An 11,397-nucleotide genomic window follows, 5' to 3' on the forward strand; every position below is an offset into this window, starting at 1 on the left:
TGATGTTGTGAAAGTGCTGCACTCAATATGCCAGCAAATTTGGAAAACTCAGCAGTGGCCACAGGACTGGAAGAGGTCAGTCTTCATTCCAATCCCAAAGAAAGGCAATGCAAAGAATGCTCAAACTACCGCACAACTGCACTCATCTCACATGCTAGTAAAGTCATGCTCAAAATTCTCCAAGCCAGGCTTCAGCAATACGTGAACCGTGAACTTCTAGATATTCAAGCAGGTTTTAGAAAAGGCAGAGGCACCAGAGATCAAATTGCCAACATCCGCTGGATCGTGGAGAAAGCAAGAGAGTTCCAGAAAAACATCTATTTCTGTTTCATTGACTATGCCAAAGCCTTTGACTGTGTGGATCACAATAGACTGTGGAACATTCTGAAAGAGATGGGAATACCAGACCACCTGACCTACAGTTAGAACTGGACAGTTAGAACTGGTTCCAAATAGGAAAAGGAATATGTCAAGGTTGTATATTGTCACCCTGCTTATTTAACTTATATGCAGAGTACATCATGAGGAACGCTGGGCTGGAAGAAGCACAGGCTGGAATCAAGATTTCTGGGAGAAATATCAATAACCTCAGATATGCCTATGATACCACCCTTATGGCAGAAAGTGAAGAGGAACTCAAAGGCCTCTTGATTAAAGTGAAAGAGGAGAGTGAAAAGGTTGGCTTGAAGCTCAACATTCAGAAAACAAAGATCATGGCATCTGGTCCCATCACTTCATGGGAAATAGATGGGGAAACAGTGGAAACAGTGTCAAGACTTTATTTTTTTGGGCTCCAAAATCACTGTGGATGCTGATTGCAGCCATGAAATTAAAAGACGCTTACTCCTTGGAAGGAAAGTTATGACCAACCTAGATAGCATATTAAAAAGCAGAGACATTACTTTGCTAATCAAGGTCCGTCTAGTCAAGGCTATGGTTTTTCCCTTGGTCGTGTATGGATGTGAGAGTTGGACTGTGAAGAAAGCTGATCGCTGAAGAATTGATGCTTTTGAACTGTGGTGTTGGAGAAGACTCTTGAGAGTCCCTTGGACTGCAAGGAGAGCCAATCAGTCCATTCTGAAGGAGATCAATCCTGGGTGTTCATTGGAAGGACTGATGCTAAAGCTGAAACTGCAATACTTTGGCCACCTGATGCAATGAGCTGACTCACTGGAAAAGACTCTGATGCTGGGAGGGATTGGGGGCGGGAGGAGAAGGGGATGACAGAGAATGAGATGGCTGGATGGCATCACCGACTCGATGGACATGAGTTTGAGTGAACTCCGGGAGTTGGTGATGGAAAGGGAGGTCTGGCGTGCTGTGATTCATGGGGTTGCAAAGAGTCGGACACGACTGAGTGACTGGACTGAACTGAATTGAAATATTTAATGTTTTTATTAAAAAATAAAATTAAAAAGATTTATTAAAAAATAAAAATATTTTATTAAAAATAATAATTTTTAATAAATTATTTAAAAATATTTTCAATTTTTAAATTATATTTTATAAAATTATATTTATCATACTTATACCCAGGACCAGAGTGTAACATATGCTTATGAAGAGAAATCTGCAAATAAATTCAGCAGGCACAAATTCTACCCACAAATTTCCATCATACTGTAAACCATCTGTGGGTTAGATGGTATTGATTATAAACATGAAATTAAAAACTAATCAGTCTGTGACGTTCCACATACGTGTCCTAGGAGTCACACTTTTTGACTGTTCTACAGAATAATGCCCCCCACCCCAGAAAGACACCCACATCCTAATTCCAGAACCCAGGAATATATTACGTTCATGACACAGCAAAGAGGAATTAAGGTTGCCAATCAACTGATCTTAAAATAGGGAGATTATCCTGTATTAAGCAGCTGGATGTAATGTAACCACAGGGATCCTTGAAAGTGGAAGAGAGATTCAGATGGTCTAATGTGTTGTGAAAAGGATTTGCATCCACTATTGCTGGCTTTTAAGGTGAAGGAAGGGGCCACAAGCCAAGGAATTTGGTGTTTCTAGAAGCTGGAGAAAGCAAGGGAATGAATTCTTCCCTACCTCCAGAAAGGTAGCCCTGCTGACACATCAGTCACAGCCCACTGATGCTGGTGTGAACTTCTGACTTGCAGAACTCTGAGAGAATAAGACTGTGTTGTTTTCAGTCTCAAGTTTATGGTAACTTGTTAAGGCAGCAAAGGGAAATTCATATAGCCACCCAGTCTTTAACTCCATTCCTATGTTGTTGGAATCCACACCCTCTTGAAGCAGAAGCCTCCTGCAGAAAATTAGGATGCCTCTTCCTGGCTTCTCTTGCAGTGAAAGAGGGCAAGGGGCCATGGATCCTGTGTCTACCAATTATATGCACCTGCTGTAAAAAACCATGAGCCTTGTGCCCTGGCCCTCCTGGAGATGCTGGGAGCTTAATAAGTTCCTTTTCAGCTAAATTAGCCAGAGTTGGTTTTTGTGGATTGTAACTCAGAAGCCTCAGTAAACCAGGTATGAATAGATAATTTATTCAAAAGGAGAAAGAAACTGTCAAGCTCAGGAGAGGAAGTTTACCTTAGCTGGTAGTCAAAGAAACTCAAAGCAGGGTTGAGATGCTATACTATAATTACTAAAATTAAAAGCAATAGTTTTTGTGGCAAGACGGTTACTTTTGTTTATAGCTAGTAACTATGTGGATGCATTATATGGAAAGCGGTAATAGGAAAATGAAAAAAAACAATCTGTAAACATGTTCTTAGCTCTTGACCTACCAATTCCCAGGAAAACATGACAAAGCATGTGTGGTAAGATGAAACTTCATTATTTGTGTATTTGTGAGAGAGATTACTGATGCAGGCTTGAAATGTGTTGGGTCGAGGATGATAAAATTTGCATTAGGACTCCAAGAGATTTCAGGGATCCAAGGAATAAAGACCCAACTCAGTTTCCTGAAATGTAAAGTTCCTGGAGATGTCAAGGTGGCTGAGGTCAAGACCTAGTGCTGGAAAGGGCAATGAATCCCCAGAGAGTATATCTGCATGAAGGTGGAACTGACCAAGCTCTGACGTGGTTCTTTCCAATGGCAGTTCTCTGAGGGCATAAACTCCCTCCATGCAGGGCCATTTCACAGGCCACATAATCACATGCCTGGCTACAGGGTACACACCTTGCAAGCCTCTCTCTAGACCTTGCCTAGCTGTCATCACTGAGGGAGCAAGGTGCCCAGGACTCAGCAGGCCCTCAGGTTCTTTTCATTTAAACTGGAGAGAATAAAATCATTTGAATAGGATCAGTAGGAATACTTGTAGCAAACAGTAGTCAGGTGAATTCCCAGCTCACAACAGTCGCCCCTCTTAGAGCACTGCCCCAACCACAGGGGAACCTGAAGTAATGACACACCATGTCCTTGCCACTTAACCCTGACCTCTGGCCATCTCTTAGGGGTATACAACTGATCTAAGCTGGACCAGGTTTTGAAATTTCAACGGCGAAATGGAAGCTGGTTGAAGCATACCTTAACGCCAGCGTCCACACACTCCAGTTGCTGAGGCCTCCGTGGACAGTAACCCAAGGAGACTACAGGCACTGCCATAGGTCTCGGAGGCGGGGGTGGGGAGAGGTTCGCTGCTGCTCCAAGGCCTGGGCCCCGCCAGCAGGCGGCCGTGGCGAGGGGTCTGGGTCTCTGCAGGACCTAGCCCTCAGCCTGTCCCAGGTCCCCCAGCTCACCAGCCAGTCGAAAGGCCGGCGGGCCTGGCGTGAGAAGGCCACCATCCACCCATGCCCACATCTCACCTGGGAGGACCACTGCGAACTGACCAGCTGACGGTTGGTGGCCGTGACCTCTGACCCCGTGCTCAAGTCTCTCGCTAACAGCTGCACGCCGGCCCCGCCCCTATTACACAACCAGTTGTTCTGGCACATTTATCTATTTATTATCTGGAAGTAAAATGTAAATGTTTACTGACTTTCTTCTACTGCAATTTGTTTTATTTATTTTAAAAAATTAGACTATAATTGCTTTGAGATTCCCGGGTGGCGCAGTGGTGAAGAATCTGCCTGCCAATGCAGGAGACGCACAGAGATGAGGGTTCTAACCCTGTGTGGGGGAAGACCCCTAGAGGAGGAAATGGCAACACACTCCAGTATTCTTGCCTGGAAAATTCCATGGACAGAGGACCCTGGCAGGCTACAGTCCACGAGGTCACAAAGAGTTGGACATGACCGAGTGAGCACAAATGCAATAATTGCTTTACAACGTTGTGTAAGTTTCTGCTGTACAACAACACGAATCAGATGTTTATATATCTCCTCCCTCTTGAGCCTCACACCCCACTCCCCATCCCATCCCTCCACAGAGCACCAGGCTGAGTTCCCTGTGCTACACAGCAGCTCCCCACTAGCCATCCATTTTATATCCATGGTAGTGGATATTTGTCAGTGCTACTCTCTCAACTCGCCCCAGCCTCTCCTTCCCACCCAGGCACATTTAGATCGAGCTTGTGCTCCTCATTTCTCAGCAGAGACCTTCTCCCTTTCCTCTGGAGTATGTTCATATTCACACACCCACATCCACAGAGCCCCTGCATGATGTCAGTGAGATCTGGGCGATGCCCTTTGTAGGAGCTGAAGGTAACACGGCTGAATGGTCACCCCCATTCAGGGGGATGGGTTGGTAGTGGCATCAGCCAGAACTTGTCAAAGCTTCAGGACACTCTGAGACACTGTGGGCTTGCTGTTCCCAGCTCAGGCAGGGCTCACTGTCTTACATTCCCTGTGGGGACAGCTCTGGTCTCAGCCAAAACAAACCCCAGTAGCAAGGGTCTACTTCACGGGGTGAACAGCTGAGGGCGGCACCTGATACATAGTCAGAGCTCAGCAAGCAGCCACCAGTCACAGCCAGGAGAGATACGACTCTCCTCTTAGTTGGGCCCGGAGAGCTATGAGGACAGCCCTGGGGTGGAAGGCGAGCCCTGCACTGCTCCCAGCTCACACCCCAAATATCTGAGACACAAGGGGAACCACGTGGTTATGTTCCCACAGCCAGGCAGCTCCCCTGAGGGGCAGCTGTGATAAGAGAAATGACAGAAATGCCAAGTGTCTCAGAAAGATAACAGTACAGACAGGTTCAGCTTTGCAAACTGTTCTGCTCTGGAATCTAAATCCTTTCCCTTCCTCACTAAGGAATGCCAAGCATGCTGCCTCCCCTTCATTTCCAAAGACCAATGGCCACCTCTCCTGCTGAGACCTCTGACCCAAGGAAATGACTCAGCACCCCAGCCCAGTCACATGAGACACCCTTGGCCTCATGAGTCATGCATATTCTGGGTACATCTACCTCCTGTTCAACGACAAGAGATTTTGTAAGAAATATGGTGTTGAGTGGTGAAGGAGCAGCTCCCTCATGGCGGGGGCTCCCAGGGACAGTGTGCACCCACACGGATTGTCTTTTGGCCAGGTGAGGCTCCAACCACTAACTCAGGCACTCAGCACTCCCCCAAAGAAACAGGTAATTAGCACGTTTTGGAGGGCTTTACTTGAAAAGAAAAAAAAACCCATTTCTTTAGCCAAGCATTTGGTTAATTCATAAACTCACAGCATTCCAACATCAGCTCCTTTTCCTGCTGAGCTGAACCAATGTGGGAAGTAACCCCCAACTGGTTGCTGGAGAAGGGAGTCTTGCGGATGGGAGCAAGCCAGACTAGACCTTTAGGGGCCCTTCTGATTCATTAACCAGCCTCTGTTCTCTGAAGCCAGGTGTGCCCTGAACAAGCACTTTGGAGGGCAAGCCCGGGGGTGGTATGGACACCGTGCAGTCAGGAGGCAAGCTTGAACACATTAGCAGATGTGTTTTAAATGCAGAGAGCTTCAGGCCTCATCAAAGAAAGTTTCTTCTAGAACCATCATTTCTCCTTTTTAAAAGGAAATATGACTTTCAGAGAAGCTTCCCTTTTCAGAGAAGCTCTAGTCAAAGCTACAGTTTTCCCAGTAGTCATCTATGAATGTGAGACTTGGTCCGTAAAGAAGACTGAGCGCCGAAGAATTCATGTTTTTGAACTGTGGTGTTGGAGAAGACTCTTGAGAGTAACTTGGACTGCAAGATCCAACCAATCCTAAAAGAAATCAGTCCTGAGTATTCATTGAAAGGACTGATGCTGAAGCTGAAGCTCCAATACTTTGACTACCTGATGAGAAGAGCTGATGCTGGGAAAGATTGAAGGCAGGACAAGAAGGGCATCTCCAACTCAATGGGCATGAGTTTGAGCAAGCTCCAGGAGATGGTGAAGGACAGGGAAGCCTGGTGTGTTGCAGTCCATGAGGCAGCAGAGTCAGCATGACTGAACAACACCTCTCTTTGGAGGCTGGCACTCTCATGCTGATATGCAAATTTTGGGGTTTCGGGAAGAAAGTAGGGGTTGTAGCACTCCCATACTTACACATAATCTCCATCAACTCCCCCCACCCTCCTCACCCAAGCCACCCCCTTGAGGTTGTTATTTACTGATGTGGTTTTCTCCGTCTTTTGTTGTCATGGATGCGGGGGGCCAATCTCACTCGTGTTCACTGTAATGGCCTGTGGTTTGGATAGACTTGGAGGGCACCCTGGTTGCCTGAGGTGATCTCTCTTGCAGTCAGTGTGGTTCAGGGATGGTGCAAAACCTAAATTAATCCATTCAGAGTGAAACCCAGGGTTTCATTCCATGTCTGGGGAGAGAGATGCCCTCTTTCTCCTCCTAGTTGGGAACGAAGACATGGCCTCAGAGGTGCTGGCAGCCACAATCCGGGGAGGGAGGCCAGGCTGAGGTTAAAACTGACCCATGAGGAGGGTGGGGTTGACAGAACACCTCTGTTGGTTGCAGAGGGTTGCAGAGATATCACCTGCAGTCCTGAGAAGACGGAGAATTTCTAGAGCAAAGCAACCCACGGACTGGGTCTACCCTGGGATATTTTAGTTGTATGAGCTGACAGTCTGTCATTTACACCACTGGGATGGGGAGTTTTTGTTACTGAATTGATAAGCACTCTAATAAAATCATCTTTGGGGAAAAAAAATACAGGGAGCCTCCTTCTAGCAGTGGGAGCAGAGGAACTGATTTATGCAGCGCTGTGTTCATTGTCTCATTTCTTCAACCCTCTTGTAAAGGGAAGATGAGCCAGGCTCTGAGGAAGCCTGGTAGGGAGTGGTATGGAGTAGAGTATTGTAAGTTCCACTAGAGCTGGACTTTAGTAGGCCTCTGCCAAGGCGACAAGGGCATATTCATCTCTTGGCTGAACAGAAACCAGCCTGGGCTTACAGCCCACACTCTTGCCCCAGGAGAGCAAAGGCTGGGCGAGCCAGATGCAGTACTCAGATCAGGCACCCAGGAAAGCCCAGGGGAGAGACGTGACAAGACGCGTGGAACAGATGGCAGCGGGAAGGGGCCGCCAGCACACCAGCAAACATGGGGGAGACGTCTACACACTGTTCAATGCCTTTTTAGCTGCAGCCCTGGGACCTGCCCCTGAGATGGAGGCCCTGGTGGGAAACTGAAACCTTGAGAGATTTTCTCCCTCACAAAATCAGAGCTCCAAGAACAGTTTACACTGGCAGTCATTCCCTGCGACAGGGAAACCAAAATGGTGACTGAACAGAGCAAATCCTCCACGAAGAGGCCGTGAGCTAAGGCTTGCTCAGAGGAGGAAGGCCCAGGCTCCCACCCAAGGCCCAGACTCCAGAAGGCAGGATGCCCCCCTACTGGAGAAAGTCCCTGTGGGCTTAGGAAAGAGAAAACTCCCTTTCCCTTTAAAGCAGCAGTTCCAGGAAACTCCATGAATGTTCTGCCTCCTTCATTTCCACTCCCAGACACAGTGGATTCCCAGGGTATGATAAGAAATGGAAGGGATGAGTGGAAACTCACACTGGGGCCTGGATGTGGAGCCCTGCAGGACAGCTGTGTGTGGGGAACAGGTCAGGGGGCAAGGGGGAACCCTGCTGTGACCCCAGCCCTTCAGAGCTTATGTGAATTTGAAGTGAACTCTGACAATCAAGGCAGCTCAGACAACGAACCCCATGTTTAGGGTTTAGAAACTTGGATGTTTCTGGGGACCCTGGTCTTCCAAGCTCCTCTGCAGAAAGGGGAAGCATTAGTCACTCAGTCGTGTCTGACTCCTTGCGAATCCATGGACTGCAGCTTCCCAGGCTCCTCTGTCCATGGAATTCTCCAGGCAAGAATACTGGAGTGGGTATCCATTCCCTTCTCCAGGGGATCTTCCTGACCTGGGGATCGAACCTGGGTCTCCTGAATTGCAGGCAGATTCTTTACTGACTGAGCCACCGGGGATGTTTCTGAGGACGCTGGTCTTCCAAGCTCCTCTGCAGAGCAATCAGGCAAATGAGGTGCCACCTCAGAAAAATCTGAATTCTACCAAATAATTCTACCCACTGTCACCAACCTCCCCCCTCCCAAATCACGCCAAGTCATGTGAGTCTAGGGCTGGTGGCACTTTCAACTTGAGTGAACATTTCCTGAACAGCTTGGGAGAGAAGCAACAGTTTCTCACACATCCTGACCCCTCATTTAAAGGCAGAGAATAGGTCCCGCCAATTCTACTTCCTGAATCCCTCCTTTTAGAAGAAGTCTGGCCTTTCACAAAAACATAAGAGCTCCAAACAGGATGTAACTTTCTTTCTCAAAGTTGGGCCAGATGGGAAAAGTTGAAAAACTCATTTTTCTAAGACAGCCTGCATTCTTTAACCTTTGAAATACTTTGAAGTTCACATTTATTTCTCCCTTGGAAAATCTTTACTCAGTTCTCAAAGTATTAATAACAGAAGAGCACTTTACTGTTTGACCCAGCAAAGTGGCCAAAAATAAAGGTTGTGGGGTGGAAAGAAAGAGAAACTAATTAAAACACACACAAACCACACCAAGGGAACGAGCTTCAGACAACCAAAATGACTAGGAAACACCCACATATGGACTGGGGTGAGCATTAAATATACAATTATTTGTAGAACTAAGACTACAGGAGAGTTTAGAGGGAGAGAGAACTGCTTAGACATTTCAGATACAATAAAACAACCTACATGTGGGGATAAAGGGGAGAATGGAGAGACCACATATAAAACGTTTTTTAAAAAATTGCTCTCAGCACATCTGGGCACAGATGTTTATCTTCCCACAGATAAACGAAGGTGTATGTTCACAAAAAAACCCACACATAAATGTTTATAGCAGCTCTATCCGTAACAGTCAAAAATTTAGAAATTATCCAAATGTCCTTCAGTAAGTGAACGATTAAGCAAATGGTAGTATATCCACTCCATTGAATAGTACTCAACAGTAAAAAGGGGAGGGATATACACACGATGTATGGAATAAGTACATAGTAAGTCAAAGTCATTCAGCTGTGTCCGACTCTTTGTGACCCCATGGACTATACAGTCCATGGAATTCTGTAGGCCAGAATATTAGAGTGGGTAGCCTTTCCCTGGATCAATCTCTAGAGAATTGTGCCAAGTGATAAAAGCCCAGTCCTAAAAGACAAAACAAAGGTCCGTCTAGTCAAGGCTATGGTTTTTCCAGTGGTTATGTATGGATGTCAGAGTTGGACTATAAAGAAAGCTGAGCGCCGAAGAATTGATGTTTTTGAACTGTGGTGTTGGAAAAGACTCTTGAGAGTCCCTTGGACTGCAAGGAGATCCAACCAGTCCATCCTAAAGGAAATCAGTCCTGGGTGTTCATTGGAGGGACTGATGTTGAAGCTGAAACTCCAATACTTTGGCCACCTGATGCGAAGAGCTGACTCATTAGAAAAGACCCTGATGTTGGGAAAGACTGAGGGCAGGAGGAGAAACGGATGGCAGAGGATGGGTTTGGGTGGACTCCGGGAGTTGGTGATGGACAGTGAGGCCTGGCGTGCTGCGGTTCATGGGGTTGCAAAGAGTTGGACACGACTGAGCAACTGAACTGAAAAGGTTATACCCTGTGTGATTCCATTTATACAACATTCTTCAGATGACAAGTTTATAGCAATGGAAAACTGACTGGAAGTTGCCAGAGGTAAAAGGGGCGGGGGCTGGGCAGCAGGTGTGGCTGTGTAACAGGGCAGCAAGAAGGGGTGTGGGGAGATGGAAACATCCTGTATCTTGACTGTATCAAACACCCTGGAGGTGATACCGTGCTAGCTTTGCAAGGTGACACCACTGGGGGAAACTGGGTAAAGGTACACACATGAATCTATGATGATCATAGAATTTTAAAGTTTAATTAACAAAGAAAAACTGATCTTAGTAATTATATTGGTGGTGATGTTACTGGTACTGAGTTTCTATGCATGCAATTTGGGATAGAGCACATGAATAACTGTATCATATTCCATTCTATGCCTTTTGTATCCTTGAAAGCCATGATTCTGACTGAAAATTACCGGGACGTAAGGCAGGAAAGACCCCTGAAATCGAGTTGTTTTTTTCCTTATCTCTGATATGCCTGGAAAACAAGGATCAACCCAGTAGCAACAGAATTGCAAGCACACAAATAATGGTTATGAAATACCATTTTACACTAAAAGAAACCAGGTTTTCTTATAGGAATTTAATTGCAGGCCTGGGGGTAAGAAATGAGTGACTGTGTCAAGCCAGATAAGGAGAAAGATGTTATCAAAAGGGCTCAGCTGCCAACCTGAAGGGGCCTCCACCAGCCAAAGATGGAACATTTTTAAATTTCCAAAAGGGTAATTTCACAGATGATTGGTCTTGGGAAATGGATAGTGAATGATTTCCCTATGACTTTCAATGGTGAGAAGTCCTGAGCTTTGATGGACAGAAGTTTTTTTTTTTTTCTTCCTTAATTTAGGCTTTTGGGGTTATGAATCATGCTTGAAAAGACCAGCGCAAATCACAGTAAAAACTCAGGCATATATCCCACCTTTCCTATATGAATTCTACCACTTGATGAAATACTCAAGTATTCCAACTAATAAAATGCAAAGAATGTATGCGTAAGGAAGTATTATAGCCACCCTTCCCTGAAAAGTGCCAAAAACTGTGAGAAGATAACCACGTGTCCACTGCTCTGATATACTCTACTGCATTGACTGAAGAACTGTAGGTGGTACAAAAACCACCACTCTAAGTACTGCCGAGAAAACAGCACTGGAGCTCGTGAACCGAAGGTGCATTCCCAACAGTGGAGATGCTCAAATGCGACAGAAGCGGCCTTTAATGAGAGTGCCTCCTTCATGTCCTCAAAGTCTTACTTTCTGCTTCTTTCTTCTTAGCTGTGAGGCCAGCTGTATTACCTGTCCCGTATCACTAAAAATTCAAGTAAAATCGCATACTGTAGCAACAAAAATAAATGTGCACAATTCTTAAAACGTTAAGTAGTGCGTGATTTTTACAAAAATCTGTTATTTACCCTGACAGGATTGAAT

The sequence above is a fragment of the Moschus berezovskii genome, chromosome 11 (genome assembly GCF_049115385.1).
Source record: "Moschus berezovskii isolate FMDL1 chromosome 11, NW_MosBer_1.0, whole genome shotgun sequence".
NCBI classification, from domain to species: Eukaryota; Metazoa; Chordata; class Mammalia; order Artiodactyla; family Moschidae; genus Moschus; species Moschus berezovskii.